This window comes from Plutella xylostella, chromosome 25 (genome assembly GCF_932276165.1).
Source record: "Plutella xylostella chromosome 25, ilPluXylo3.1, whole genome shotgun sequence".
In the NCBI taxonomy this organism is placed as follows: Eukaryota; Metazoa; Arthropoda; class Insecta; order Lepidoptera; family Plutellidae; genus Plutella; species Plutella xylostella.
The window spans coordinates 2,201,516-2,228,885 of NC_064005.1; the positions used below are offsets into that span (position 1 = coordinate 2,201,516).

The 27,370-nt window shown below is 34.6% G+C and overlaps 1 protein-coding gene across 2 annotated transcripts in view; it reads left to right on the forward strand.

The window, feature by feature from the left end:
- LOC105386067 overlaps window positions 1-27,370 on the forward strand; it is a 93,140-nt gene that overhangs the window by 15,188 nt on the left and 50,582 nt on the right. Inside the window, exon 2 of one of the 2 annotated variants that reach the window (XM_048630431.1) lies at window positions 2,021-2,072. The exons of the other annotated variant lie outside the window; for it this stretch is intronic. The gene's annotated coding sequence lies outside the window, so the exon portion shown is untranslated. The remainder of the gene's footprint in view (window positions 1-2,020; window positions 2,073-27,370) is intronic. 2 annotated transcript variants of the gene reach the window in all.

Here is a 27,370-nt window from a genome sequence, read left to right on the forward strand (position 1 = left end):
GCGTTTTCACGGCATCTATCGGCTTACCCAAAAGCTCAACTGACAGCTGTCAAGGAAAACGGCTCATTGTTTTGAATGAATCAGCATTTACATTGCTGTGTCAGAGAGTAGTGGAACTGACAAGTTCTTAATTTTAAGATTCTTTTCTTGTAAGTTATTCGTGTGTGGTACAGGTATTGATACATAACGATAGTTTTCAAAATATATGTAAATGTAGGTTGAATGGAGGTTAACATATTTTAGAGAATTTATTTTTGGATTAAATTAACAAAATGCATAAGTTCCTATTTATAGTAGGTAGTTAATTATATATATTTTTTAATAAAAAAAAACTTTCTGCTTCCTTTAAAATTGTTTACTCATCTGATTGATCAATTCAAAGACTAACTTTTTCGTACTTTTCATATTTTTTGCTTTTGCTAAATCTTCCCTTTTATCTTTTAATCCTATCGGTTTGCGTCAAGAGAAGGATCCGTCATAATCAGGTTTTTGCTAAAGACTCTTAACTAAAAAATATTGAGCGTAAGCATAGATCTATACAGTAAATATATTTTGTAAGAAGTTGGGTAAAAAAGGTAAAAAAACGAGGTATCTTGTTTCTTACTACCTGTCTGCAAAATAGTAAATCTTTTTAATGTCTATTGTAGGTGTTGGGGATGGAGGATATGGCGTGGAATAATCGGATAGTTTTAATCTTGTGCAAGGTTCCGTAACAGCCACTGTCACAGATGAAACTTATCCTTATACTTGCCTAATTACTATTGACTTATAATGTACCAAATTAAAACAATATTTTTGTTTATAAATAAGTAAAAGTGTAGGATCCTACTTCATTTAATTAGTATTATTATGTACCCGTAATATTTTTCTAAAATCCTCAATCAAAAAGAATTAAGACAAAATACTTGGACTTGAATAATTGATGCTCCTTGACAACTTTTTAGAAAGGACAAGGGTTACCTGACGCTTGTAAAATAAAAAAATATTCTTTATTTCAAAGTTCAAGAAGAACTCTTAATTAAAATTACAATTAAAACATTTCTTTGAAGGTTCTCGTTTTAATAAAGGCTTATCAAGGTGAATTCCACATCAATAAATTAGATGAGTTTCCATCGCTATCAACTCATAATGAAACGACTTAATTTTGTACTGATTTAATTGGAATTTAGTAAACCTAAAATATTGCATGGTAAATAACTTATTTCTTATTAGTATCCCCTTACATAATCTGAGCCCTATATCTCCGCCTGACTTGTCATCCAGCTAAGCGACATAGCATTGTACTAAACAGTAAACAAAACACGATCTTCTGCATCCCCTATTACAAATATTGAGCGCATACATCTCAGCAGCTTCCATACTTACGCTATGTCTATCTTTATTCAAACCACGCAGTTAAAGAGAGACAGTAGATTCACAAGGGGGTACCTCAGGGTTCTGGTCTCGGTGTAATTCTACACCATGGCTGGATACAGGATCACCATGTTTGTTTACTCCTAAAGCCAGGCCATTGTCGGTTTTATTTTGCAAGGCATCGGCCCGACGTGCAAAAACACAGGGATTGCGATATGCGTGCATTGACAAAAAAGGTTATTGAGGTGTCGCTCGCAGTCGATTTTTTGTCCTGTGCGCTTTGTGTGGGAAGAAAAAGCCTTAGGATTTTAGCGTGAATTTCGTCCAACTGAATTATTTGGTAGGCAATACTCGTGTCCGATGAGTTTGTGGAACGATCCACCTATGTATGTGAAGGTGCTATTTGGCGGCGAACGACATGACGTTGCACCAGGCATTACGAACGCATCGTTACTAATATTTGTTTGGAATTTATTTTCTCGACGAGACGTCATCTGACGCAACTACATGTCACTCATCACTTTTTTGCACCTTTACTCTTATCTATGTACATGTACCTATGCTATTTTTTGTCTGTCTGTGGCCGTAAAGCTCTAAAACAACAAAGTTTCTTCATTTCTATCTCTAGTATTTAGGTAATATATCTAATGAATAACATCATTTTCAGGTACTCCATCAGTGTTACTAGTGAAAAGACATTCACTGCCCTAATAATATTGGTGAGTATTTCTATACGCAATAATTGAATATTAAACTTAGTAGGTAGTTAATTTTATACCTGTCTAAGGATCCGAAACTCTCAATACGCTATGCTTCCTTCAATCGTGATATTTACTGGAATAGTTTTAGAAACTAACCTAAATTATCAGTTCTGAAGATATGCCTATGTCTGTATAATTATTTTTTACAGTTACATACATACAATACAACTACAATATTCACGCAAATATCGGTACGTATCGTGTGGGGTTCACAATATTCAACGAAATATATTGAACACAGTCCGTTGAATGTTTTGAAAATCATATTCTATTATTCCTTTTTACGAGGGCAATAAACACATATGTGTCAAAATAAGCCGAATACAATATCGCGCCCTTCCATACAAAATAAATAAAATATCATACATGAACACTTTGTAATCTGACTAACGAATTCTAACAGGTTTTTAATAATTGTACTATCCCTTGCAGATTCAATAGATTTTATGTTAGGGTTGCTTTGAAATAAGAGTATACGAAAGAGTTAACAATTCTTAAAAGTATTATGATAAATATTATTATTTAAGTCCAGTATTATGTTTATGATGCTTAAAACATGTCTAGAGGCATACAACGATTATGACATGTATTGTATGCTCATGACTGAAATCTCCAAAGGGGTAACTAGTCAAAGGAGACTAAAACCCGTAAGTTTTTTTCCCATTAAAACATTGTGTAATAACGTCGTGATACGCTAAAAATTCAAATCATATTTTTTTATCTTTGTACAGATTAATAACCGGGGTTAAATAATAATATCTATATTATAGTGTTACGCTTACGGTGTGTCCATGTCTGCCAGTCCTTATTCTACCGCTGCAGTCTGAGTAGAGCTGACAATAGACCCTACGGAGATTCAACACATGACATGTAACCCAACTCCAGATATCGAGTTGTTTGCCAACGGGGGCTTACTGTGTGCTGAGAGGAGTTCTCAATTCTTTGTACTTTGTTTGCTGTAAATCGACGGATCGCATTAAAGCTTAGCATTGTATCTGAACACGATCTTGTCGTTTCCTGGATTATCTAGGTACATATTATTATTTGCAATGATTTTGTGATGTTTATTTGATCCGAAGTTACGAAATTCTACAATTAACTCGTCATAAAGAAGATATTTTCCTTGGAGACAAACGCGCTAATAAAATATAATACCCTCTGACCGAACTTCCAACAAAAGCCATTTCTATTTTGTTCTCATTCAAACAGCAAGATATCTGTTTTCATTTAAATTGTTTGGCTTTCCTAATAGCTATTTATACTTATCTTCCGAGGAAAATAAATTCGAAATATCATTGCGAGATGCTACTGGTAATCGAATTCCGTCTCTAAATTTGTGAAATATCTTGAAATCAAAATAAATTCTTGCGTAATAATAATAACAATGCCAAGAGATACATTACGTCGCATCACAAAACGTTTGTGGTTGGTTCGCCTAGTGTAAACTGTATAAGATGTGGATATGCCTATTGTGATGGGATAATGTAGGTGCCTACGTCCGGAAGTCCGAAAACGGAGATTCACATAAAGAAAAATATAAATGACAACAAACAACGGGTATATCCAATATATATTTTATTGACATATACACAATGCGCTTCTGATCTTTTGAATAGTAACGCTGTAGGCTTCTTTTGTACAAATCAAACCGTGTACGGGTCTCATCCTCTTTGTTCGAAGTTTTGTCCCGTCGATATCCATGCTTCCTTTGCCAGACACTTTTTCATCAAATCTGAGGGATGCCTTTATCCTATACAAATTTCTTAGCCCCAACATGTCAATGGGGTTTAGATTTTGCACGATGTTTAATTTCTTTCTAAATAATAATATTTTTTTTATCTTCGTGTCACGTTTATAATCTTTTAAAGACGTCTTTGACTGTTTTATTTTTGTCTTTAAAGATTTGACTGAAAGCACTTGAAACTGTAACCATAAATCAATGCTCAAATAGACACTAGTTAGCTTCAAGTGCTTTAAATATGTATTCTCGCATCTGCCTAGACAATTTATACATTTTTGAATGATTTATTTATTAAAATTAATATTTTTCATTGTATTATCTTTTTTGTTTTTATACATTGATAAGTAAGTTTACGTTTTATCTAGAAATATGCTTTTAACTTTACTTACTCTCTTATTTTTAAAAAACCTCGATGGTTGATTATGTTATGATGGGTTTTTCGTTCTACCAAACGGGAAGTGAAGGTAAGTCTGTTTGGACAAAGTTAAATGCGTTTCGACCCAATATTTGTGTTGCCAGTGGGTAGCTGATCAAATAAAATTGTGATACCGGACCGCTGCCATACACCCGTTAGTAATTGGAGCCCCTTTTGGTGGAGACAAAATATTTTCATATAACTAACTCCTTATATTTGTTAAATTTTACCTCGAGACAAAAAAACAACCATGTGACATATTTTTGACGCAAATGACTGATGAACGTATAAAGATTTGTTTCATTTAGATTGGTACCGGTCTTCAGCTGTTGGCTTTTAATAAAAAAATATAACATTTTTAAAATATTTTTTTTAACTTTTTCTAGGTATTACTTACTATTTGAACTGTAGCTGGTAATAATACAAAATAATGTAGTGTCAATAATTTTCATTTATCTTTAAGATATCAACACAATAATAAATATAAGTTACTTTGGGCTGACTAAGAACTCCAGTTATTGCAAAGTCAATGCTTAATTCGTTTCGGTTGGGTCCCCCATTCCTTAAGTCCTGTTGCGTGACAAGAAACATTTCCTAATAGATAGAGCTGTAGCTTTACACTGGGACTCTTGGGCTGTGTAATTAACGGGTGTCGATATGGCGTAGGCAGCAATAGTGCTGGGCCTCAACGAGTTACCCTAGAAACTAACAGTGATTCATACATCCTAACTAATATTATAAATGCGAAAGTAACTGTGTCTATCCTGTCTGACTGTTACTATTTCACGCTTTTTTGGATGGATGGGTTTGAATGAAATTTGGTATACATATGGTGAACGAACGACCTGAGAAAGAACATAGGCTACTTTTTATCCCGGAATTCTTATTATTCCCAGGGGAAAACTTTTTAAGGCGAAGCCAAGCTCGCGGGAACAGCTAGTTTATATACCTAATTCATTTTTAGCTTCATTGAAATATTGCGGGGCAAAAACTGACGGCGACAGTATCGCTGAGTATAGCAATTTCGAATCAATTAGTTCAATTGCTTAATTTATCTGGATCCCTTGAAAAATAATTGACGTCGGTTCCATTAGCCGTGCAAAATTACTGCTATTATTCTGCTCTTTCGTTTGTTTTTCTGTCACTAATAAAGTCATTTCTTGCTTTGTATTTTCAGCTGTCCTTCTTTTAGATTTCATTGTAGCTAGCAATGATTTCAAAAGGCGCGCTGGCCCTAATTCATACAAATTTATGAGATTTTAGGGCCAACGTGATGGTGTCATTTTCTAGTGCGGTTGGGCCTGTCCTTGCGCTAGTAATATATAAGTCAATGGTAGCTAGACATTTTTTCAACAAATACAGTTTACGTATTCCAACCTTGTAAGTCCAGACTTAAGTTACCTATTTTAATCTTTCGGCAACAGAAAGATATTGGGAACACTTTCGTCAATTAACTTAATTGGTACAGCACTATAATACGCCGCGTTGAAATGCCTTTAGCTGTAATTATTGCAATGAAAACGGGTCTTTCAAGATTTGTTTAAATTAATGAAGATATCTATAGTAAAGAGTTGACTTAATTGCTCGAAACGAAATAAACACTCCACTTTGATTAAAGCTTAAGACTCTCTCAATAAAACCCGTGCCTATAATTATAATACTGCCTTCTAATTAGTAACATATATTTTGTTAGTTAAGCAATTTTATGAAATTTCGAGTGTGGGTGGAATGTAATTTGTAAGATTTATTTATAATTAATAATTTGTAATAAAATGAAAATATGTATTTTAAATATTGTTTGTGTCTTGTTATATTCATAAACTAATAATATTGTATTGTTTATCTATCCAGCTTAAAACAACCTTAGTATGTAATGAAACCAAATTTTAAAAAAAAAACACCTAATTAGGAAAAAATAGTCAAAACTCAATTATTTTCTTATCAAGAGTGTCGGTCGCGGCGCTAGTTCGACAAACATCCTTCAAACGACTAACAAACCTATCAGAGCACCGTTTCATCATCCTATCACCAGCTATCTACGTCCTGACGGTCTGTCACCTCGGTAGCGGTTACCTGATTTATCATTTTGTAAATAACCGTCACCAACGGTTTTATTAACTTGTGGAAGTCCAGGTAATGGATTGGTAGGCGTAGGGTTGATTGGTTTGATGGATAAGCTTTATGTTTTTTTTACGAATTACCTTACGTATTCGTATGTTTTGATTTTTTTTATTTGCAATAAAAATATATACAAATAAAACTTAGATACAAAAACAGTACAAAAAGGCGGCCTTATTTATTTTAACAATCAATACCAGACAACCTAAACCTATTAAAGCTTCAGCACCAAAGTTTACAATAAATTTTGATTCATAATCATACATACCTAGAGCTTAACTTAAATATCCTCATCACATAAATGTGCCCGCTAATTTAAAGAAAAAAAACCCCACGCAGTAATCTGCCGAAACCCCGTAGCCTTCTAATACCTTAATAACGTTATTAACATAAATTAAGCACGGAATATTCGTTGACAGCCCAAACACATTGTTATACTCCTCCTCAACCGTATTTATACAAACCTCTGATTCGATTATAACTACTATTTCCACGTCTTAAGACTCACAATTTATCAGAGTCTTTAGTTCTTTATATTTTTCGTTTTTAAGCTCTCGGATCGCGCGTTCATTTGGATTTGAATAATATCATCAAACGAAGTATGAATAAAGGTAAGAAATTCAACTGTGGGTGGTGATGATTAAGTATTAGGTAAAAAGGCTAATTGAAGACTTCTATATAATAACACCACAGATTTTGCCAAAATATAGATAACAATAATTATTTTGAGTAATCTTTCCTAGGTACATTTATTGTATAAGGGACGATAACATTGAATATAAAGTTAACAGTGTCCTTATAGTTTGAATAGGTCATCTGTATTTACTCACACATATTGTAATCAAACTTCAAATGTTCCAAATTACCAAACCATGTCAACATTAATGCAAATCAAATACGACTATTCAACAATACAAAAGCGCTTATACATCTATTATGCATTATAATATAGCAAATTAGAGACCAGCATTCCCACAAATCACAAAGCGAGTACAAGCCAGTATTCTAGTTTATAATAGAGACATTTTGTTAACAAAACCTTTAAGTTATTCCCCTATCGTCTACCGCCATTCGAATCACCCATCGGAGATCAGGGCGTGAAGCCTTGAATCTAGGGCCATCTATCTGAGTAGACGCGTACTATAAAAATAATAATTCGTCTCAGTTAAGTCGCGGTCCAAGTGGGTAACTAGCAGCGATTTTACAAGAAACTCAACAATAGGTACATGTAGGTACTTGACTCTATTGTCGTAATTTATATAAACATCTTGGACTTGAAGGGCGGGCGGGTAATCTAACCTTTTTGAAATATTATCTGCTATAAAAATAACATTGAAAATTTACAATATAAATAAATATCTAGTGAGTTAGGTACTGATTTGTTTTTTTTTGCATATTTCCATATTTAATTGCCAGATTCATAGATAATATTGCAAGGAATATACCTACAAATGTCAAACAGCTAAAATTTTGTACCTTGAGCTGTGCTCTAAAAGCTTGTTCGTGATCTGTGGACCAACCGGCGCGCCGCCGCATAATATCCTTACTTCTCGGCAGCCTGTGAGTAACATCCTTGGACGACTGCTCTCCTGGTAGGTTGAGGCATAAAGTTATTATTCTTATAATAACTTCAAATCTTATTTTCTTTGACCTTTGTCTTTTCCTGAGAGCTATAAATATATAAAAGTAAGAGCTTTTACATATTCATATGGCTGTCCAAGGAAAAAAGTGCGTATAGAAGTAGTTTTATTAATTAATTTAGGTAAAACAACATATTATTCGCTGTATTGGTACCACCAAAACAGAAATAATATCACAATAATTACAGGTATTTTATATTCCCCAGTCTTTTAAACTGTAAAAGATAAATATGAGTAAGATTGGCAACTAAATCAAACAGACAGTAAGGAGCTCTGTAAATACCTACTAAATAATAAAATGTCTCTCTTCAACAAATACGATAGTAGTAGTAGCTTAGCTTACTATTTTATTTCTACAGTTAATTTGGTAACAAACGATGGTAGTTAAAGTAGGTTTTTTGCTTCAAAGAAATAAAAAATAAACCGGTTTACGTGTGAGGAGGTGATTGAGCTATCTTGCCGCTATTGCACCGATTTGGAGTAAATTTCTGGCGCTCCCTTTGTGGTTATTTTTTTTAAAGGATACCATCTCCAGGTGAATGAAATAAATAACTTAATTGAAGCTTTCCAAGATTTCATGTTTTGATGTTCGATCAGTAACGATCCTGTCACGGTATGCCTTTATTAACGTGAAAATAAATGCATCGATTTGTATTGGATTGAAATCCTAACTAATATTATAAATGCGAAAGTAACTGTGTCTGTCTGTCTGTCTGTTACTCTTTCACGCCAAAACTACTGAACGGATTTAAATGAAATTTGGTATACATAATTATGGTCTAGACCCTGGGAAAGAACATAGGCTGCTTTTTATCCCGGAATTCCCACGGGAAAACTTTTTAAGGCGAAGCGGAGCGCGCGGGAACAGCTAGTATAAAATATTTTTATACTTATCTAAGACAACATTCGTGCAAGTACAAAACATACTTAGGTTATTAAAATGATACAAAAGATTTACAACTGCAAAAAAACGTGAGCTTTTGTTGAAATCTCTTCAATAAAACAAAAGAGAATGAAAGCTTTCGCTTTTTGCTTTTAAGAAATTATTTACTTTCAATGTTCAATCAAATAACTCCCGACAATTTATTTCTATCTGAAGAGCATTGATGTTGAAATATTTTTTTTTTTGTTGGTAATGAACTAAGAATGATGAAATTATTGCCCATATTATAATAATATTATTGACATACGCTTCGTTATCAGTATAACGAATAACACTAGAGTGGAACTTAGAAATACCCTATAACCATCAAAGCTCGTTGATATTCTTGCCCAGGTCCAGTCAGACATGTGAATGCGCCGTGACCTTGTCAAGTGGGTTCAGATCTGCTTCATGATCCAATGATCAGCGGTTGCCGCGGTCGTGAGTCAGATGTCATATTGTGGTCTTTATCTGGAGAGCCAGCTCTGACGGGTCATGCGGCTTCTCACATTAGAACTGTTGGAGGTCCATGTGTATCAAGACCTTACTTACCTTTCCAATTTAAATTAAGACTTAATATTGTTAGCATCAAGCCTTTCTTTTCGATGTCCGCTTGCTTAATTTCACTGTATTACGAGTATTATATGAATCATAGCAATGCGCGGGTCATAGGTGTGAAAGGTTCGGGAATGAACGCTCAAATGATGTGGCTGATTTCTAAACGGAACAGCCGTGAAATTAGATGGTTTTTGGACGAAGCGTGTAGTTGCGGCTACGTTAAACCGTTCCCTTGACTTTGTAGACTCAGTCGAATGACTTGTAATGACTACGAAATAATAGATGAAATGCATGCACCATGTTGTGAGTGTAAAGTAATTTTTAATAATTCTGATCACGTGAACCAAACTATTAAGAAATATATATTATATGATGAAGTGCCTGCCTTACACGTACCCGAAAGTATTAAAACACTTCGCATAGAACAGTTAAAGAAAGAATTTGGGAAGTAAGCCATCATAAATTATCCTTAAGGAGCTGATTGCTCTACTGTGCCAGAACATTTATATGACATTCGATCCCCATTCCTTTTATATTGGTCGGTATAACCGTAAATTTGTTTGTAAGTAACAATATTGTTGAGGCTTTCAGACTCGCTCATTTTGTTTATAGTTTACCCAAGACTTTTGTTTTCCTTTGCTTACGAAAAGGAATAAACGGGCTGGCAGATCGTAAAAGTGAGCTTTATCTATATTCTGTGATTGTTTATGCTCTTATTGGATTACATCTTCTGATTGATTTTACTTCTCTTAGATAAATTCGGGAACCGGTCTCCAGTTTTGAGACGAGTTTGTTTGATTTAATGTCTCCGTATTGAATTTAAGGACATTCGGTAAGATTTATGGTGATAGCTCACTGAAATAGATTTATATTTCCACTTCATATTGACCACTTATTTCTTAGCATCTTCGTTTGTTTTTTTCTTTTCTTTCGTCTATATCAGAACTATAGACATCCTGCCGAATCTGATTATTGTTTATTTATTAATTTAACTCATTCACTGAGTTGCAGAAAGGATCTTTAAGTTAATGTCGGCATTACCTAAATGTGTTGCCTTGCTTTGACAGACATAGCTTTAATGTCGACATTAGCTTGAAGTCCCTTTCTGCAACTCGGCATTTATTGTACAAATATTACGTTTATGTAGGCAAGTGTATATAGTGTATTACACGATAGTATTATGTTTATATATTTTAAATAACATGACTGTCTATATACATATTATTCGTATGTCGGTGATCTCCCAAGTTATGACTGTCCAAAGCAAATGGATATTGCTTGTCGACAAAGCACATGTAAAATACCGTGTACTAATGAAACCTTCATCGATGCGACACATTAACGATACCCCCTACAGCCGTAAGACTAACCGTTTTATAGAGCCATTTGAATTTAAATTCTATTTGGCTGTTTGTAAATTCGATATTTAAATGGTAAGTAGTTTGGTAGCTTGGCGACAGGCGTCTGATAGAGAGTATCGGGTTAGGGGGCGGCGTCTCACTTGGTTAATTAAGACATGGATTATCAAATGGTTTGGAGCAGTAAATAAAGTTGTAATCTTCACTTTGGAGTATTGAGGCGTCCATAGGACACTTCTTATCTGGGGCTAGTAACCTGTAACGCATTACTTGCTTTGATCCCACACCCACACTCAAATAAAACTAATATCGAACTAATACTAATGTATGATAATAAAAATGTATCGTCAAAATTGGATGAACAGAAATAGGTTTTTTTTTCGTTTATGCAAGGCATAAAGTTGCCTGGAAGTGATCGCTATAAGACCGCCTATACTGAGCTGTGTTTGAGTTATAAGTTTGAATGTTATCTTAAGTGTTTTTTTTTTAAGCAATAAAGTACTAGGTACTACTTCTACTATATTTTTTGATGTTTCAATTTGCAGGTAAGCCGAGTAAATCATTATGATACTTCGTAAGTAGATTCATACTCTATTCTTCTCTTATGTTAATTGAGTCGGTAAGTCAGTCTCTTTGGTGTTACAAGTTGAAGTTGTTTTCCTAGTGTATATTTTATCAGTGACTGCAGACTCTCTCAAGAGTCACAATTATTTAAACTTTCAGGCCAAGTTAAAGGACATAAGTCTTGGAAGTTTTTGTTGAGAACGGTAGAACAATAAGGTTAGCACAACTTGATTTAATTCCTTAATCTCTATTTACTGAGACGTTTTGTGCGTCCAATTTTCTTCCTGAATTTACTGCCCGACTCTTTAATGAGTTTACATAAAGTTGAAATTTGTTTAAACTTAGTAATATCGTGATCCAGCAAAACAAATGTTATTATCTCTTCATAACTGTCGGCTGCTAGAAAATCGTTTAAGTTTTCAAACTATGAGTCTTAGGGTTTTTTCGATAAAAAATACGGCAAGTCAAATTTAAAGATTGCATAAATTCACTAAGGTTAGGTCAATTTTGTTAATATAAATCAATTATTTATTACTGAAGAATGGATAATTATCTATTATAACAGCGGAAAAATATACCTAACAATTTCAGATCAAATCTCGATAGCAACAACAATTTAAAACCTTTGAGATATCTCACACTTTCATCTTACGTGAAACACCTAATGTCATCTCAAAATGACTTAACCACAGCCTTATACTTAACCTACATACGTCTCTTCAACTGCAGTTGCGTTATATCTTTGTGTACATCAATACTTTTATTTTTAATACACGAATACGGACTAATGGATCGAGTAGCCGACTTAAGTGAAGAAGTCATTTTTGTGTTGTCACTGATGGGTTTTCAAATATTGACCACCGGTTTGGCCATTATCGGTGGGAGAGCGGTGTCGCCCTCGCCTAAGCTTAGATAAAGATTGGTGTGACGCCGACTTTATAAAAAAAACTTGTTTGTTTTAGATCTCCGTTTGTTTGACTCTTACTCATGGGATGGCTCCGTCTGAGGGATAGTGTGGAAGCTTATTTTTTATTGAGAATGTGTGCCATTGATACTAATTATTTAAGAATCACTGATAGTATCTTTTGCCTTATTTACTGTAAGTAATTTAAAATATATTTAACAAAGTATTAAAAAACTTAAGTAATAAAAAATATACCTACAAAGAAAAGTCTTCAAGCTATAACATATATTTTTTTAAAAGCTATTCAACGCCCCGTTTCACACATGATCAAAAAATACAAAAATTACGCAATAAATCTGTAACGGAATACTCGCATGTGTTGAGTGAGAACATTCAGAAGTTATTAATGACAGACAGTCAGACATCCGACCCAGGATCCAGTGTATGTTTCAACGCCCTAATTGGGAACAAATGTATGGAAACGAAGACGCTCTTTTGGAGGAAGTAGAAATTAACGGCCTAATACTTGTCTTTGTGAATGAATGTTATGACAGAAACAAAAATTACGAGTTGAGGTGATAATAAACGCTTTCTGAAACTACTTAAACTTGAATTTAAGGATATAAATACAAAACAGTAGCTCTACAAAAAACTCAATTGCGTACCATTATGGTTTTATGCAGCGTTCAGAATTTAAATTTGAAGTCATAAAAATTTAAACCCAACTTATTTTGAAGAGGACATTTAAAAAATCAACTGTGGTAATGTTGCGGCTTGTTCCCAAACAGAAATTACAAGGCGTCCTGCTGGTTGAACTTGACCAAAGAATCGCACGCCATCCTCCTTTAAAACCGGTGTAATTACATCCAGATCTTGCTTCGAGATGATCAGCGACTGAGCATCGCGCTCTCCTTCAATATGTTAATCAGCATCGGCTCAAAATTTAAAAATAATGAGCACCTCTTTTAATAAACGCATGCCATCGCCGTATTTTATTTCGTAATTATTGTCTTGCTCTTAATGACCGTTATCAATAACATGATTGAAGACAAATTCTTCCTTTTTATCGGTTTATTCTTGGGCATTGGGTTCATTTATATTGTATTTCTTATTAAGAGTCAGAGTTTAGTTGATGGTTTTATTAAAAACTGGTCGGTTAGCCGGGTAAGTCATGAGTGCTTCGACTGCATACTCAGAGCGGTGATATGCATTCAGGACGGGTTTGCAGTAAAAACAATGATCTGTGCAGACATTCATAACCGTTTTTGTCACCTGCTCGCCACTCGAGAAGCGTTATTATTCTCAACAATCCCGAAAGGTTTTATAAGTTGAACTAAAAATAAAAGACAGGATATCTCTTACAGAATAATGGGCCGCTTTTAAGTTTGAGCCGTGTAGGAAAAGTTTGCTCTGTGAAGTCATGCTATGTTTATCTTCGCGCAACAAAGTTCAAGAATAAACATGAGTAGTTAATATTTCCTTCATGCTAATATTGTAGGCGGGAAAGATTTGCGTGTATGACCGTATGTTGCCTATGTCCAGCAGTGGATGATTATTGGCTGATGATGACCGTATGTATATTAATTGTAACAATCGAACTCGAAACGTACGTAATTAATTTCATAATTTTAATACAATTCTAATGCTGCATTCTTCTTTAATATATAAGTAATATACATACGAGTAGAAAACTATTTATCCCGGAATTCCCACAAGAAACCACAGCAAACTCATAAGTTTAAATGGCAAAATTTATGTCGTTTTCACGTTTAACAACTTTGGCCAAATCGAGCCTCCATAAATGTTATATTAAGCAGTAAATTCGAAATGATATGTTTGTTATTTTAAAAACCACAGTAGAAATGAAATTAATTTTGAATATTTTCTGGTGTAATCTTACCTGACGACACTTGGTGAGGTGTAAAATATAGACATCAAGTTTAAAATTTATAATGATACTAGCTCTTCCTGTGAGCTTCACTTCGCCTTAAAATGTTTTCCCGTGGTGATTACGGCATAAAAAAAAAACCGGCCAAGTGCGAGTCGGGCTCGCGCACAAAGGGTTCCGTAGCAGCAAATCAAAATTACAGTTAAATCAACCTATCTCAAAAACTATAAGAGATACTTTGATCAAACCAAAAATCGTTGAAAGAGTTAATTAGCATGCATCACCTCTATTTTTTTTAGAATTTTATACCCCGTAGTTATAAAAATAGAGGGGGGGGACATACTTTTTACGACTTTGAGAGCTGATATCTCAAAAACCGTTCACTTTAAGAAAAATGTTTTTTAGAAAACTTTATATCATTTTAAAAGACCTTTCCATTGATACCCCACACGGGTATGTACATCGAAAAAAAAAATTCATCCCTCAGTTACATGTATGGGGGGCCCCACCCCCAATTCTTTTTTTTACTATTTAGTGTCATATTTTTGTAGCGGTTCATACAACACATATTCCCATCAAATTTCATCACTGTAGTACTTATAGTTTCCGAGTAAATCGGCTGTGACAGACGGACAGACGGACAGACGGACAGACGGACATGACGAAACTATAAGGGTTCCGTTTTTGCCATTTTGGCTACGGAACCCTAATATAAACCTTCCTCGTAAATTACTCTAGGTATCTATTACAAAACCGCATGAAAACATGTTGTGTACATTGAGAACGAATCCGCGTTGTTCTATGGTTGTGTAGTTTTAAAAACCTAAGCATACATACTACATAGATAAATATACATAGACCACGCAATCCCTGCAAATTTCAGGAGGATACATTCAGTTGTTCGGCAGAGCGTTGATTCTCAGTCAGTCGTACAGACCGAAGGATTTTATATAGATAACTAGCTATACCCGCGCGCTTCGCTTCGCCTTTAAAAGTTTTCCCATGGGAATTCTGGATAAAAAGTAGCCTATGTTCTTTCTCAGGGTTTAGACCATATGTATACCAAATTTCATTCAAATCCGTTCAGTAGTTTTGGCGTGAAAAAGTAACAGACAGACAGACACTGTTACTTTCGCATTTATAATATTAGTTAGGATTTAAAAACGACAAAAATGAAATCGCGCTCCATCACGTAGGACGAAACCTGAGCATGAGTGTGCAATGGAACACCATGAAGAAATAAAAGATTACCTTTATGAATAAATTATGGCAATGTAAAGTATGATAAACGATGTAACGTATTGTAATGAAGCGGCATGAGGCGCTGGGCTATTCTTGAATGATTCAAAGTAGCTACATTTACAGACCTCAATCTGGGAACATTTTTTTTTTAAATACAATAATTGTAAAATTATTTTCATTCTAAGAAAGTTATTACATTTTAATTTGGAACGTAGGAATTTTAAAATGGCACAATGTAAGCAAACAAAAAAAATATAGGTTATATATTATATAGGTAGCTATTTTATTAGAATAACGATTAACACGTCATATCAAAAACACGGGTGGTGCACATGATACGTTAGAATATGTTGCCCGGCGAACGTAAAACCAAGCAATTTAAATTTCACTTATCAGGTGTTAGGCTTTCTGACAGGAAACACCCAGGGCGACTGAGCAGACGCCTCCCATAGCCCACAGCGGGGGATCCATACAACAAGTACGATACAACATAACAATCTAGACCTTAATACACTCAATGAAATCTCACGATTGGATGTTTGATTATGATGTTACTCTGAATATAATTAAAGTTCTGACAGTTTCGGAGCAAAGGTCTTAAGACTACGGCTAAGGAGAATGCCCTAATCATATTTCTTCTCCGTCATGCCCATTTAAAATTTAACGTTGAAATTAACTATACATACGCCGGTTACAAGATCATTTCATCAAAACTGGTTAGATGATTTGGTAAAACACAGATTTGGTTTTTCTCTTCCTCTATTGCCTTCCATTTTATTTTCCATAATGATTGTAATAACTTTCCAACATGACTGTTTCCACAACTATAAGTTTTTATTCTAAAGGTCACCATTAAATGAGATACCTTCCAAATTCAAATGAAGTTCAAATCGACTTGTGTTTAACGAAGTAAGTTAGATAGCTAGGAACTAGCTCACTTATTTTGCATGTAGATGGGAACTGCAGAGTCTATCGACAACACTAATCGAAATCGGATTGGGTTCTGTCGGCCGAGGTTTGCTGTTGACGCATCTGTTATGGCAGTATATTATAAAAATGTAGGTGCCAAGCCAATAATAAATCTGACCAGAGCATTAAAGCAATGAAAAGGGTCCACACAAGATTAAAGACGCCGCGCCGTTTGTGTAAAATTGTAGTTAACTTAACAGTGCAACAGAATATTAGCAACTATACTAACGTAAATATAATAATATGGTGCTCAAATTTTAAAAGAAATGTATTGAGATGGGTAGATTTTTTTCACTAAAACAATAGTTTACAGTTAAGAAGAAGAATTAGTTTCCTTTCAAAACGTTTAAACTGCCTTTAATAAACATGTGATTATTAAGATCTGGTTGCATTAGAACTTTATAGTGCCTAGTCAATGTTTCCGCATTTTAACCGGCTTTATAGTGTATTCAAATTCAAGTAAAATGTAGTGACCTGTACCTGAATACCTGAAGGAATATTTTCTATATTTTTTGTTTACTTGGGTATTTATAACTTTGGATATATGTAGGTACAGTGTTTAGGCATATATTATTATGTATAATTTTATATCTATTTGGTGATTCCTCTGAATTGCTCTACTCTCTGGCTGTTTATTAAACTGGCTCTCTGTCGGAGAGGTGCTAATGTCTTCATCATGATCATAATGCATGCAGGTTTTGCTCGTATTTATATCTAAGATCACGGGAACTAGCAGAATCTACATAAGTTTTTATGAGTCCTGATTAACCCTAATGCTTATAGTGCGTCTTGTTTCATTATATTTTTTTTTGTTGCATTGTGGATGCGATATTTCAGAGTGTGAGTGAGTTTCAGTTTGAAAGAAAGAAGGAAAGAAAAAAAAACTTTATTTAGCTTAGACAGTTTGAGAACCAGCACTCACTCTAAGTGTCCATAACCGGGCATGTTTACAGTGAAGTACGTTTTCTTATTTAGGCTTTTCACCTTTGTAAAATGTTGCTAGACATAATCTTGAAAATCAATAAATAATTGTAAAATTTTACGTTTGTTAATGATGAATCTATTAATCACGACTGACCCAAACGTATTATACTGTAATTAAGATATAAATTTCCCATTAAACACTCTTAAACATTTCAAAATTTCCATAATGTCTCCATTTACGCAAAAAAAAACGATTTGTAATAGGTAATACATTTTGAATTATTAACACAGTTCAATTAAGTAAAACTCATTTGAGCTGCCACTATTACCATATTTATGTCATTCGAGTGTGCAGACAAAAATGAACTCTATGGTTGGGTTCTTTTTTTCCACTGAGATGCAGATATTTCCTCTAATTGCTGTGCAACTAAAAATAAAGGATGGTAAATGGGGAAGTGCAATTAGGTCGATTCTTCCTCGCGCGGTTTGGTTACAGCAATGAAGCTCTCCGTATTGATTTTTCATTCATTCATCCCATTAGTGCAGGTGTAAAATTGGTATTTCTTTCTTGATAATTTCGTCTGTTATTTATTGGTAACATCCATTAACCCCTTCCCGAGGCTAGGATTTTCATATTAATGGTACATGTTGTATTCATCATCCATTATCTATGGTTTTATTAGTATGGATGTTAATCTGCCTGTATCTGTTAAATTTAGATATTTTTTTTAAATGAAAAAAGTTATTCTTGATTCTTTTCTGACTGGCCAATGTTTTAATTACTGTAACATCTACATCATGTTTTGTCATCGTCACAATAAGAGTAGGTATATATAGTTGATATTATGCATCAAAAACATAAAACAAAATCACGAGTCTCCACTCCAATCAAAAATTCTAAGGATACTAACACCGCATACTCCGATCCATTGTTTCCAATTTGAGGATCCAGTTTAGACTAAAAACCACTGACGACGGCGAAACTAAAAATAACTCTGCCAACATTAAAGCAGGCAACGAATATCTTAATTCTACGAACCCAATACAAATGGGCAACAATTTGTCGGCCTCCTTCGCTTGATATCTAAATTAGTATGGAGACAGCTCTATACTTTTTTGTCTCATCTTGTTTCTGCAAACTTGACGTCTCAATTAATGATGTGTAATTTCAAAGATCCCAATCGCTAACGGCTCATTTCAGAACGGAATTAAACCAAGCGTCAGCAACATGCTGCAATTTCTCGATTGAACTAAATATGTCTTTGAAATTCTTTTAATTTTCAGAATATCATACCTGACAAATATCACGAAAAAAACCGTAAATGCCTCAAAACCCGATAGTTAAGCGGTCAACTCGAGCATTTTTGTTGAAATGCTCAAAACTCTGCAGTAGGTGTACTTTGTCAAAAATGAATGCAAAATAATACAATTTGGGGAAGAGCGTTCGTAGAGAAACAACGCGGCAGCTACATTGTAAAAAACCTCTTTTCTAGCCCGCCTCAGTAGAACGGAGTTTATTTATTTTAGTAGGACCTTATTTAAATAAGACTGGCTTTAAGTTATTTTACGTCAACGTTGAGATTCGTAAACAAATTAGCCGCACAAAGGCAGAAGTACTTTATGTATTTACAAAGAGATTATCGTTATCCGGTTATGATTAATTCTGAACGACATTTTTTACATTTGACCTTAGGACTTTTTCTATGTTCGTAACTCAAAAAAAAAACACAATTCAAGTCACTTCTATCTTTAGTATCTTTATTTAGCTAGTCTTAAGCTCAAAACAAAAAAAGAAAAAAATTGTGTCTAAGCTTCAAAGTAAAAAAGTACGTAATTTAGTGAAAAAAAAGAGTTTGAAAAACGTTAGAAAGCACCGCTGGCTGGTGAGAAAAAGCTTACAAAAACGGAACAATTCATCATAATAGTGTCAGGCAATTATTGTTAGGTGCGTTAATGACCGTCAGTAATAATCCGTAAGAAACTTGTTTTGAACTACAAGACGTATAGCAATTTCGATAATAATCTTGTTTTTATAATTACTCTGTTATTTTTCTTCACCAGTATCTTGATCAGAGTCTATTTGTAGGACATTTTTCTTCGCCCGCTTAAGTGAGGCTTAATTTGGTGGCTTGACAACTCTTTTAGGAATACTTAATTCGTGTGATTTCTCATCAGTGTTATCTTCAAGATCGTGGTTCTAAGAAGGCTGGTCAGGACTTTTTATTTAATTTCCTTTGCTTTGTCTTTGCTTGGTGTTTTTACTTCATTCAGCTCTTTTGTGTTTATGTAAGTGTGTTTTCTTCTTTTGTTTCAATTTTTTTTAATGTAAAGATCTCACTTATTTCTCTTGCTGGTTATATTAAAAATATAAAAAAATAATTTACTGTAGGTATTTCATACATTCATATTCTTTTAAATATACAATTACCAATAAACGTAATTGTTTCATTAACAAATTCTTAACATGCTTAATTAAAACGAAAATAACTCCTACATATTTAAAGAACAATAGCAGAAACTAATTATCATTGTATTTTGAAATGGACGAAAGCCTTAGGAGTCATTTAACATAATATATTTAAATTATTTTGAGAACTGTGATCCGCCTTCAAAAGTGCTAAGTTTAGTTATAAATATTAATCATTCTCTGGTCATATTTAAATGTTCCGGCTACTGTAGACGGCAATTTTAAAAAATCAAACCAATTTTCATACCAACAGACTTCATTATCATACAACAGTGCCTGCTAGTAATTTAGAAATATCCGACTTAAAATGTACCTTAATATCAGAAGGTTTCGATTCATTTTTGTGTTTGGTGGCAGTGATTTGTAAATGAATAGCTGTTTTAACCACATAACCTTTAGAGTCTTATTTCGTTCATTCTGCATAACCTACCTACAAAAATTTGAGTGGGATGACATTATAAGTTAACCTTTTATTTTAAGAATTGAAACGTTAATGATATTATTTTCCATAATAGGTGCTAAGGTTTGGAAAAACTATTTGATAGGTATTTATTGACCATTTATTTTATTTTATTAAAGATAATGAGGATGTTTCCAAATATGTATTATTATTATTATAAATTCTTTATTGCACATAAAAACATTGTACAAAGGCGAACTTAATGCTAGTAGCATTCTCTACCAGTTAACCTTTGGTGATGTCGAGAAAGTGGTTGGTAGTGCGATAGGCTGAGAGGAGAGAAGTTATTTACTTTAATCGAGACACAGAGATATACTTACTTATACATAATGTATATATTTTCCTGACTAAAAATATTCTGACTATTGTATATTATTATAATATATTTTCATTATATTAAAAGTTCAAAAATATTTACCTTGACAGGACTTTATAAATCATACAATAACCTACAAGTTTTTTTAGTAATTACCAAAGATAGGTAGGTACTACTGCATACCTACCATAACTACTATCACATTATGTATTAAAAAAAAAAAAACTAAAACCTCAATAAGCATGATCGGCGTAAGATTCGTTCACACTGCTCATAATACACAAAACAAAATTGCCGCCATTTTGTTTAAGCTCGTTACAGCTCGACGCACGCCACTGGGCCTCGTAATTATGATGTTAAGTTTTACCAGAATATGTGTGTGTGTCCCGGTGTCGGTGTTATAATACGCAAATAAATGTGTGTGCGTGTGTGCGTGAGGGTTCTCTGGATCGTGCGCGCGCGCAAGCTGTGTGCGTCGCGCGCCTGTGGTGGTTTGTCGGCGTTTTTGAGTTGTTTGGTGGTTGTCTAACAATAATTACTATATACCTTACACCCTAAGGCCCGGCGTTGACGACGCCCATTCGCGTCCGCTTTTTTACCTTACGGACTTTTTGAAACATTTTTTGTTAAACGTCTTAATCACGAGGTGCCTCGGGAGCGACGCGTCCACGCGCTTGGCCGACCGCCAATTGTTTTCGGCACCACGCTCGTTGTTTAATGGTTTATATCGATTGTTATCGCTTTTCGATTATGACCGCCCTGTTTCTGAACGTAAAATATGCCCCGGCAAATATTGGCGAAGCACTTGTCCGCGCGCTGTTTACACACTCCCGCTTGTTCGCCATTTATAATAGTCGGCGCATCTGTATATTTAGTGCAACACGACAGATCTGAAATGACAACCAAAATAAAATACGAATGCGTCCCGAGACGAAACCAGTTTGAAATTCATCAGATGACGACTCCGATCGCTCGAGACTGACTAAAACAAAAAGCTCGAGGGCCCTACTGAACTTAAGGACTTGTAACGTCTCAATCTACGTTCATTTGCCTCTCTCGAAACAAGTTATCCAGCTCGGGCATAGCTAAGCAAACGAGATGTAAATGTTGAGTAACGAACGCAAACACAATGAAATTGTTAAGTAACAAAAGATAAATACAAAGGGAACAGTTTCAAGTGCGGGAGAGCACGAGAAACCAAAGGCTGCATCACGACTACTTCGTTCTACGAAATCAATTTGAAAATTTTCAAAATAAGAACATGGACGTGTCCTGCCTTAGCTTTTTTAAAATTTTCGGCCAGCACTTCGGTGTATTTGAAAAAAGATAACGAGTTCAGAGCTCGTTGGCGATTTAATTTTCGAAGCAATCTTCTCTGACGGGTTTTGACCTTTCTCTAATCTCAGCAAAACGATACCAATTTACATGCATTTTAAAGACCACAAAAATGTGTAAGTTTTTCCACATTAAAAGACATTTACGTGGCGTCAAATTGCGGTATTGTCAGTCGGTAGCTCGTCATAGTCACGACTTCGGCCACACTCCATCCGATCGTCTTTTTTCGATGTTTTTATTCGGTGTCCACTTCGTGTTTTTGTTGTTTTGTATTCATTTGTTGGTTTATCAAGAATGCTGTGGAATTGACGTCTCCATCGCAGTTCGTCACGGCCACCCGTCGTCGACTTGGCCAGAGTGACGTGGCAATTTTTTACCCACTCTTGGAATCAGGCTTGCTACTTTAGCATTGGAAATGAACCTTAAAATGTCTCGGTTAGCGTTTCTTTTTGAAGTGATCTCAGTTATAAAATATACATTGTAAATAATGATAGAAGAATCATGCGGACCCCTTATAGTGAGACATGATGACTTAATTTTGTACTTCCATTTGCTGGGCTGGGTGCAATGCGGAGGAATGGCACAAAAGGTTGAATGCCTTATTATATCTCCTCTTACATTGCCTCTCTCGGCTTCGGTTTGGTAATGATATACATTATTATCATACGCTTTAAATTTATTTTATAGTTATACCTACGTACTTACATGTATAAATTTACAATGTATTAAAATTGATACATTGAGATTTCTTTTCCGCTTAACCTTCCAACATGACTGTTCTATACCTACTTTCTTTAAATTAACAATGTGTTGTACGTTCGTTGTATTTTTCAACCAAAAACGTACCCGCAACTCGAACCGCCAAGCCTCAATTACTCCAGACTAACCTACAAAGCTAACTACGCATTTAATTCAAATTTCAGTGCGGATCAAGCCTATATATCACTAGTAGGGTATCCACGAGCCTAATGTAGATATCTCCGTGGAGTATAAAAGCTCTGGTTCCCATAGGGATGATATGGATTCAGTGAGATTACATCTAAAACAGGCCTGTGCCCATAAATTACAACGAGGCCTCTGAATTTATAGAGCACGCCAGCCCGCGTGGCAGTTTATAAAATTATGAATTATACAGAAATTGTTCAGAGTTGTACTATGTATCTCGAGTAGAATACATGGCAACATGATTTTGCTGGAGCGTTTATAAAAAAAGAAACTCTTACTTGATATTATTTTTAATATTCTTCTTTTTCTGGTCTGTTTCTTTCAATAATTACTTGAGTTGATATAAGAACTTAGTGAATCAAAACACTCGGTGGCCTCTTTTTGTGCAATCCATTTTCTGAATTTTTTGCCCAAAAATACCTTATTAATTATTTAAGTTAACTACAAGAACAACACTGGACATACAATTTGAATAAGAAATGAGTGTACCTAAACTGAGGTATCTGATCTAAACTGCTTTAAGTTTCCATTTCCCAGTCCAAACAAAACGATTATCAGATTTTATTTTTAATTTCCATATAATTATAATACGTTCGCGAAAAGTGGGTCGAGTTTATCTCTGAATAAAGTATGTTAGAATTAGCATTTTCATATCCCTCCCCGGGCGTGCAATAAAGTCACTAAAATGTTTGGCGCCAAAATTCAAAATGACTTTTAGCATGTGCAATAAAATGTACGTTTTCGGCTTTCCGAGTTACTTTTAGTGCTGCATAATGAATTGTTAATGTTTATTAACATTTTTGTATATTTTAGGATAGTTTAAACATTTATCTTGTGTCTTTTCTAACATACGAGTATATCACCTGTGCTTTTGTTATTAAAATGACAATATTTTTTTTTGTAACAGAACGATGGCAAAACATTAGCATAAAATTGAAGCTCACTTCAAGAAGGTTAAGATCTAAAACTAAACACAATCCATTTTTATGTAAAAAACCTAAATTTACACGAATAAATGTTACCAAATACGCCAGACAAAGCCGTTTGGGAAATCAAATGAAAACTTTGTAAAAAACATAAGCATAAAGTACATCTTCATCGCTACCATTTCCACTGGACCTTATCGGTCTTCATTGTGGTTCGTGGCTTTCAAAGCAGTGTCATATCCAAAAATAAAATACATACCACAGACGAATTGAGAACCTTTAAATTTTTTCGAAGTTGGGTAATAAAAACGATGCCTACACGAGCGGGTTGCTTTAGTTTTTAGCTTTGAGTGTATTTAAAACCCAGGAATGGAAATGAAATTTGGCGCCATCAGCAGTAGCGCCCTGAAGGGCAAGGCTGAAAAAAAGATAAACCTTTTTTACGACGCTCCTCGCCTCGGATTATGGCCGAACATGAATATGTAAGACTTAGCTATTACTTGCAAAGTAGGCCGTTTGATCTTTTGAATCATCTGAAAAGTAAGCTTAAGTAAACACGTAACATAACCTTAAATCATAATAATATATGAAATACTTATATTGTTCGTGGGCGCCATTTTTTTTAAACATTGCGTGCTCTGGCAGTTTTAATGAAATTATGGTTTCAACAAGCGTATAATTTTATTATTACTACGACGACACTGCAGATCGCGTTCCATCTAGTGTGGGGTTATATGGCCATGTGAGAGGTGTGTTCACATTATATTATACCAATTTCATTTAATATTTCATTATTAGGTGTCAGTTCGATTATCAATCCTGTTCATTTCTTGAAGTTGGTCAACGCTCATCCTCTCAGCGATGTAATATGCGAACTACTGCGAACTATTAGGTACATTATCAACCGCCAAGATGATAACATAAATTAACAATATCGAGTGCCTAAAAGCACACCTATAAATCATTAATGACGTCTATTATTGCTATTACGATATCGCAACATAAATTTACATACCAAACAGGCGAGCATTTGCCAAATGCAAATTTTGCCACGGAAGATATGACACCAGCAATTGGTTGTTCAGCGCTGGAATGTTGGTAATATTAATTTAAGTTCCCGTTGGAATTTGAAATTGTTGCAGTTTTGTTAATAAACAAAAAGCGCTAATAATTTCGGATCCGTCGGTATTTTATTAATTAACATAGTTTTCTTTGAAATTTTACTAGCAGTAGTGCAAAATGTGCTCTTCATTTTCACAACTTTTTTTTACTGGCTTCTTTTAAATTCCAATACAATTAAGTAATATTCTTATTACACTCACGGGCAAAGATTCCACTGAGAAAAGCAACAAATCACTCATAAACGGAAAAGGCTAGCTTAATTACGCCTTCTGCAACATTGAAGTTACTTCTGCAACTAAAAACGGTGTCAGCATTTTGTGAGTGGAACTTTTTCATTGCCCGTGAGTGTATAATGTCGTTGTGGGATGTCGTTTGTCCCATACATAAATACCTCCTGTTTTATGTCATCTTGTGCATATGCCTAGGGGTTTCCCCTACTACTTCTTTAATCATGAATGACAGAGAAATTAATGCTATTTATCTCATCACGTAACTAACTACAGCCATCATTTTGAAGCCTTTGGTTGTCAGAATAAGGCATTTATTAGCGTGCATAAACTCGACACTATGTAGATAAAGTTACCAACTGGGGAGGCGTCTGGTAATGGTTAATAACACACACTTACAGACCGACATACCCCTATTTATGTAGCAGAAGCCACTGTGACATAATAAGCATTGGCAATAATTGCCCCTCTGAACACGCAACCTAACTAGGTACTTGGAATATGTTAGTACGAATTTACGAGTAGGTACATACTATAGGATCCATACATATTTACTGCTGTAAATTAAATGTTTCCATGGAAATAGTTTAAGAAAGAAAGAAAGAAACATTTATTTGACACACTGAACAATAAAAACAGAAACAAAAAAGAAAAAGAATACTACAAAAAATATATATGAAAAAAAACAGAAAATAATACAATACAAACAAACAAGGTTGCTGTCCAGAGCGTCAAAAAGGCACCAGCTCAGCGTGTGCTATTAAGTTAATTTTCTTTTGCCTGTATGCTTTGATTTATCTCAAATAGTAGTACCTATAATATGTCAGGCATATAACGGTAACTTTGGATGGTAAACCTTTAAAGCTGTTCACATCACATTGAAAGTGATCAGTTTAGTTAGAGATATTTGTATCAAAATAATATATTCCAAATACTAGCTCTCATATATCTGATTTCGAAATCTACAACCTTCAAGTTACATTAACAATTTAATACACAAAAGAGCTTGAAACACAAGGCTTCCACTGAAAACCAGCGCAGTGTCCTTAAACCAACCAAAGGCGCTGCAGTAGCTGAGTGGACACCGTTTTGACGACGACAGCATATTATTTATTGCCTATCACCAATACTTATATTTTTTTTTTCTCATTATTAGATTTATATACTTATATATATTTAGATTGATTAGATTAAGTACCTATATTTATATTTCATTCCATCTTTCTTTGTAAATTAATATTGCTGTCTAAGCCAAATAAAGTTTTTCTTTCTTTCTTTCTTTCTTTCAAGACGTAAGTGTATCTGACAGTCTAGTGCGGACAAGTAAATCATCGCAATAATTAATGCTAACAGCAAACAGGGCGTTGCGAATGTTTGCAGTTGTATAGGAAGCTAAAAGGGAGTGAATCAGCTTGTCAATCTGTGAAACTTTGTGCAACGAATAATGGAAATTTGTGAAACAAAATATCCAGTTGCCCATAGTTAAGTCACGTGACTAACAAAGTTTCTTTGCAAAAGCACAAAAATGCGTACTGACCGAAGTCATAAAACTAAATTTGTTCTTGTCTGTTTCCCTCTATCGATTACTATTATCTTTTGCGACACCCCGTATAACAGTATTTAGACTCAACATCAAATCTTGTAGCCGCATCCGGTACAGATGGCATAATAAAGGCTTACGCCAAGCTAATAAGTAAACGCCGAGTAATTTAATACACGCGCCTTCTCTGCTTATCATGTTACCGCGATGAGTTATACGTTCACCAGGACGACAAGGTGTGAATCAGCTGGGGAAGAAACTTTGTAAGCTTGCTTTTGCATAATTTTTTGCAAATTATGTTTCGTGAAAAGTATCTCTGGAATACTGGACAGGGAACTAAACTGACTGTCTTAGCTTACCGAATTAGTAAGCTGGCGCCTTCTGATTAAGATGCATAGTCACATATTTACCCGACGTTAACTAAGTTCGCCAAGCTTATTCTATTCTATTCTATTCTCTGTGGGGGTGTAAGTACCTGCACCTAGCTCTCTCGAGTGAAACCTTTCTGCATATCCCCAAGTTCTAAACTGCCTTCCTGAGCTTGGACCATTTCCCACCACGCTGCCGCTGGTCCACTGCGGGTTGGTGGGTTCACATATTAAATCTAGATATGCAGGTTTCCTCACGATGTTTTCCTTCACCGTAAGAGCGATGGTATACATTGTACTTAAGTTA